The sequence below is a fragment of the Peromyscus californicus genome, unplaced genomic scaffold (genome assembly GCF_007827085.1).
Source record: "Peromyscus californicus insignis strain IS unplaced genomic scaffold, ASM782708v3 Scaffold_3__1_contigs__length_106647218, whole genome shotgun sequence".
Classification (NCBI taxonomy): Eukaryota; Metazoa; Chordata; class Mammalia; order Rodentia; family Cricetidae; genus Peromyscus; species Peromyscus californicus.
In genome coordinates, this window is record NW_026294551.1 from 81,279,084 (window position 1) to 81,285,554 (window position 6,471).

Sequence of the window (6,471 nt, forward strand, 5' to 3'; positions counted from 1 at the left end):
CATCTGAAATGAGATCTGGTGCCCTCTTCTGGCCTGCAGGGATATGTGCAGGCAGAACACTGTATACATAATAAATAAATCTTAAAAAAAAAAAAAAGAAGTTTGTTCTTATGTAAGAAGGGAAAGAAAGGGAATGAATCCAGAGGAGAGAGGAGGTCAGGAACAGGGATAAGTAGAGGGAGGGGAAATTGTAATCAGGATATATTATATGAGAAAAGAATCTATTTTCAATACAATGTTTAAAAATGCCATCTAATCCACAAACTTCCCATCCATATCAGCGCAATAAGGTACAAGAGAAAGACTAGAGATGCCTTGTTGCCTAAGCATGGGGCTGAAAGTCTTCTTACTAGGAAATAATACCACACTCTCCCAGACACATATGTAAAGATAACTCATGAGTCCCCTAGATGTTCGCTATAGATCCTGTTCAGATGGTGTTACAATAATGATAGTGGTTTTCAGACATCCCCTTTAGCACAGCAGAATCTCAAGATTCTTGGAGGGTCTTTATTCTTAAATGTGAACCACAGGTTGAAGAGCTATTATAAGTATGAATGGGAAGCATAGACAAAATAGGCATCTGTAACATAAACATAAGGAAGTTTATTTTCTTATTTAGCCAAACAATTAAAAAGATCATCAAAATACTCCGATTTGTCAAATGGCCTAGCTGAGACAAGCTGTTTCTTGATCATAATACTAATGCAACAATAGACAGTAGAGCATACTGGTTAAAACATGCTCTCTAGAGCCAAATTCCTAATGAAGAAAAATTAAATGCACAATTTGTTCAAAAAACTTCACCAATTTCCTTATTGTCCCACTTTTATTACTTTGAAATTCACATAAAAATGATGCTTACTAGAGTAACAAATAATACTTTTAGGAGTGAATGACTTAGTATTTGTAAAGTGCTTAGGAAATACACAACACTCAAAGAAGTGTAATATAAATGGTTGTTGCAGAAGAGCATGCAAACATAAATAAAAGTATAGTATAATTGCAATATTAGAATGCATCAATAAAAATGTGTGTTTGTGTGTGTACATTCATACAAAGGTACCAACGGCAAGAGAGAGCTATATAAGAAGTTCCTGTATTGAAAGGCACTGCCATACTGGATAAATTAAGGAGAAACTTTTTACAAATGTTACTTAGATTTACAAATGTTATTTAGAACTGTACTGGGCCTTGTCACACACAAAGAAAATGCTTCAATGTCATTCCCTAAGAATTAAAAAGTTGAGCAAAATGTCTCATCCTGGGCCCTAGGTTCGAAAAAGCCAGCTCATGCGCCAAGGACAGGTCCCGGTCCCACTGCCTGGGGGCCTCCTAAATAGTTCAAGCTAATCAACTGTCTCATTTATCCAGAGGGCCTCATCCAGTCCCATGGGGCTTCTCAGCTGTGGTTCACAGTTCATGTGTTTCCACTAGTTTGGCTATTTGTCCCTGTGCTTTTTCCAATCATGGTCTCAATATCTCTTGCTCATATAATCCCTCCTCTCTCACGCTGATTGGGCTCCTGGAGACATTTTGCTCAGCCTTGGTGTAGGGAGGCAGAGACTGGACCTGCCTCAACTGAATCTACCAGGCTGAGCTGAATCCCCAGGGAAGACCTTGCCTTGGAGGAGGTGGGAATAGGGAGTGGATTGAGGGGGGAAGGCTGGGGGTGGGAGGACAGGGGAATCTGTGGGTGATATGTAAAATTAAATTAATTATAAAATAAAAAATATATATAAAAAAGAACTAAAATGTTGAAGGGAGGGGAGGGAATACTGACATGATACACATTCTGTAATAAGAATTCTCAGTTGGCTTGGTAGTTGAGAGCACTGGCTTCTCTTCCAGAAGACCCTGGTTTAACTCAGCACCCACCTGTCTGTAATTCCAGTTCCAGTGGCTCTGATGTCCTCTTCTGACCTCTGAGGGCACTGAACACACATGGTACACAAACATATGCAGAGGCAAAACACCCATACTCATAGGGTAAAAAATAAAGGAAATTTTTAGAGAGAGTTTTAGAACAATGTAACTCTTAAAGTGTTCTACTGTGTAACTTCAGCAACTTTGACCAGAAATGGCAATTGTTATATGCACATAATTTATAAACATAACAAAACAGTCCATCAATGTTTAATTACATTTGATTTTCTATATCTACCATTTGCCTTAAAGTGTTGAATGACTTACATATCTCTTTGGGTCTGTTTGCTACTTCCTGACACTATTTTGACAAATAGGACTTTGCATTTTAGCGGAGGTAGCATTGGTAGGCAGCATGTAAACATTATGGCACATGTGTCTTCAATTTTCATTCTGAATGCTGACTCCTATATTCTTACATTGGGACATAACTTGAAACTAAGTGATTCTCTTAAATGAAAAGTAGTGAATTTCCTCAAAGATTCAATTAAAAATTATGTTAAGTTTTAAAAAGGGGGAAAAAGTTGTGAATATTCTATATGCATTAATTTCACTATTTACTATATAGCATGTTAGAGGATATGTGATGTCAAGATTATTGGAATTTAAAGGAAGAAGAACAATAAGAATTGGAACATTGAGACTGAGCATCTGTCTTTACCCTCCAAAGGATACCATGAGCTGGAGGAAATCACCTATGGCCATACTTCTTTTTTTTTTTTTTTTTTTTTTTGGTTTTTTGAGACAGGGTTTCTCTGTGTAGCTTTGCGCCTCTCCTGGAACTCACTTGGTAGCCCAGGCTGGCCTCGAACTCACAGAGATCCGCCTAGCTCTGCCTCCCGTGTGCTGGGATTAAAGGTGCGCACCACTACCGCCTGGCTTATGGCCATACTTCTAATGGCGGGAGAAAATGTATCATGTTACCAATGGATGATTATTTCCTATGACAAGTGGAACTTCAAAGCCATATACAGAGGGAGGGTAGTGCAGAGTAAGAAGGAGACGTTTCCCTTCCTCCGTAATTTAGTTATTGGAGGCAGAATGATGGACTGAGTAATGTCTCACAAAGGGGAGACTGGAAGTTAAGGAGCAGGACAAATGAGAAAAACAAAAACAAAAACAAAAAAAAACCCATACCTCGAATGAGCTGCTTCCTTCTACTGGCAGTGACTGCAGAAGCTCAAGCCTGGAGCAAGAGATTTTTCCCTTCATGAAAGGAATCTAGCTTTATAGTTTTATGTCAAAAAAACTACTTTGAAATAAAGACTAAGGTACAGTTGGGAGGGGGCAGGACAAGGCATATTATGGGACAAATACCATAAGAGCTTTTTTTTTTTTTTTTTCTTGAGACAGGGTTTCTCTGCGTAGTTTTGGTGCCTGTCCTAGATCTTGCTCTGTAGACCAGGTTGGCCTTGAACTCACAGAGTTCTGCCTGGCTCTGCCTCCCAAGTGCTGGGATTAAAGGGGAGCACCACTGCTGCCCAGCTCATAAGAGCTTTTTGTAAGATTCTTTGACTACTAGGTAAAGGTGAATTAAAAAAATACAAAAAATCAAAAACAAGCAAACATACAAAAAACCAGGAGCTTGTGAGATGGCTCCTTAATGGTTAAGAGCACTGGCTGCTGGCTTGGGAAAATGATTGGATAGAAAACATTGTTCTATTAATTTACTCCCCAGCCTACAAATGAGAGAAAAAAAAAAGCACTGGATGCTCTTCCATTGATTGAGAATTGAGGTTTGAGTCCCAGCACCCACTTGGCAGCTAAAAATCTACCTGTAACTCTATTTATATGCTATCCATCACTCTCTTCTGGCCTCTTTGGGCTGCAAACACATAGTGCACAGACATGCATATAGACAAAACAGCCATATACATAAAATTAAAATAAATAAATATCAAAATGAAGTTCTGTGAAAAAGAAAGAAATTCAGTCTACTCATGTGTATTGATGGTTTCTTTTGGCAGAAGGATGTTGACCAGGAGAGCTATTGAAATCTTAGCAACAACCAACTATTGTCTACATCACCACAGCCACAGGACCCCGTTAGAACACATCACATCACAACATTGGCTATGCTCACTAATTTTTCCTGGAATATCATTCACAAACATTGCTGAGGATTCCTTTCTGTATGCTGTGAATGTGTTTCTCTGATTGATTGATAAATAAAATGCTGATTGGTCAGTATCCAGGCAGGAAGTATAGTATAGGCGGGATAAGCAGAGAGTAGAATACTGGGAAGTAGAAGGCTGGGTCAGGATACGCTGCCAGCTGCTGCCACCATGAGAAATAAGATGTAAAGATAGTAGTAATCCATGAGCCATGTGGCAAGGTATAGATTTATAAAAATAGGTTAATTTAAGCTATAAGAACTAGATAGCAAGAAGCCTGCCACGGCCATACAGTTTATAAGTAATATAAGTCTCTGTATGTTTACTTGGGTCTTAGCTGCTATGGGCCCGAGTGGGACTGGAGAAAACTCCAGCTACAAAACATGTGTACATTCTTCTCTGGCTTCTATCATATCTGTAGAAACAGAAATTGTGGGTAACAAACTAGTGATAAACTCAGAGGCTAAAATAACAGCATTTTGTTTTCAATCCTGAGTGTACACATTAGGTATGGTCGGATGAACTAGACCATACATGCAAGGGGATTTTAAGCTCCGACAAGATTTCTACACAAATGCAGGTCTGCAGAAATCCCATCCCTCAACAACTTAGCTGACATGAAAGCTCTTTCATCCCATATTCCCTTTATTGAACTTCAGTTCAAAATATTTAGCACTGCCTGATCACCTGATCAGTTTGACTGCCAATATGTTTGTGTCTGTGTATGTGTTTCTTACATGGTTTATACTACCTCCTCTATAACCATATGACCTTGGTGTGAATATTAGAATATAAGCTTCAAGGAGCAGAATATCTAGTCTGACTCATTTATTATTATGCTCAGAAGTTTCCTGATCATTGTGATTTGTCTTTCTGTAGTTTCAGTTATAGTCAGTCAAGTGTAGTCTGAACATATCAGTATTTCCATTTCTCTTGAATCTTTCAAGAGAGAAATCACATGGAGTTTCTATACTTAATACATAAATTAACCTATCTAGGGTCTGTAGAGAGAGGACAAAACCATATATATGTAATCTACCTTCTATGTTTTCATCATATCCTGGCTTGAGATGGCTGTTTGGAATCTGGGGCCTATGCAGGGACACTTTGCTCAGCCTGGGCTAAGGGAGGAGGGGACTCGACCTGCCTCAGTTGAATCTACCAGGCTGAGCTGAATCCCCAGGGGAGTCCTTGCCCTGGAGGAGATGGGAATGGAGGGTAAACTGGGGGGAGAGTGTGGGGTGGGCTGGAGGAGGGAGGACAGACAGGGGAATCTGTGGCTGATATGTAAAATTAAATTAAATTATAAAATAAATTAAAAAAAAACTTAATGAGCAAGTAACAAGTATTATACATTGAAAAACACATGATACTTGTTAGGTGTGGTGATATTTTATTTGTGTTGAAATGTGATATTTTATTTGTATGTTAATAATTAAATTTGCCTGGAGACCAGAGGTCAAAGTGAGCCATAAACAAAAGTCAGGCAGTGGTAGCACATGCCCTTAATCTGATCACATGGCAGATAGTCTCTCTGTGTGGTCAAGGACACAGCCAAGTGTAGGTGACATGCACCTTTAATTCCAGTACCAATCATAGAGACTTGGAGGTCTATATAGACAGGCAGTGATGAGGAAGTGATGTGGCAGGGCTTAGAGACAATGAGAAGGCAGAACAGGTAGGCAATAAAAGCACAGGTTACACAGGAAGAAGCTCTCTGTAGAAGCTACTGTGTGGTGGTAAGTTAAGGCTAGTCGTGGCTATTCACTATTTCTCTGATCTCGTCAGCTATTACCCCTGTATTTGGCCCCGTGTTTTTTATTTAATAAGACTGTTTAGAAATTCATCTACAGTTAGGTATTTCCTTAAATATTGAGGACACAGAGATCCTGAAGTCAAGATGGCTGAAAATACTTTAGAGTCTTACTTACTCATCAATTATACATGATATATTCATTTTGTTGTTTGTTGTTTGTTTTGTTTTTCAAAACAGTGTTCTCTGTGTAGCCATGGCTGTCCTGGAACTCACTTCTCAAACTCAGAGATTTGCCTGCCTCCCAAATGCTGAGATTAAAGATGTGCATCACCACTGTCCAGCTGTGATATATTCCTTTGTTGGGTGAAAGCAGAGAGTATAAAAACATTACCAAACTAAATGTTATCTGAAAGTTTGATAGATCACATACTGACCTTTTGCCACTTAACTGAAATGAGCATTGGTGGTAGAAAAATAAACTAATGATAACTATTAGGTAAAATGCATCAGATATTTTACATACACAAGCAGTTTCCTGTGCAGAAATTATCATAACCATGATAGAGGTTTGACCAAAAATTTAACAGGTCAGAGTAAAAAGATAAGCCTGCCTTCTTAAAAACATTCTAATAACCTTTGTCTAAAATTAATTCATCTTATATTAATTTTTGTCAC

At 38.6% G+C, this 6,471-nt stretch overlaps 1 non-coding gene across 1 annotated transcript; it reads left to right on the forward strand.

Moving 5' to 3' along the window:
- Window positions 1–3,522: 3,522 nt before the first annotated feature.
- Window positions 3,523–3,613, forward strand: LOC128123559 (small nucleolar RNA SNORA36 family). Its single transcript, XR_008222734.1, has one exon. It is a non-coding gene; the product is annotated as a small nucleolar RNA SNORA36 family (small nucleolar RNA).
- The last annotated feature ends 2,858 nt before the right edge of the window (window positions 3,614–6,471 follow it).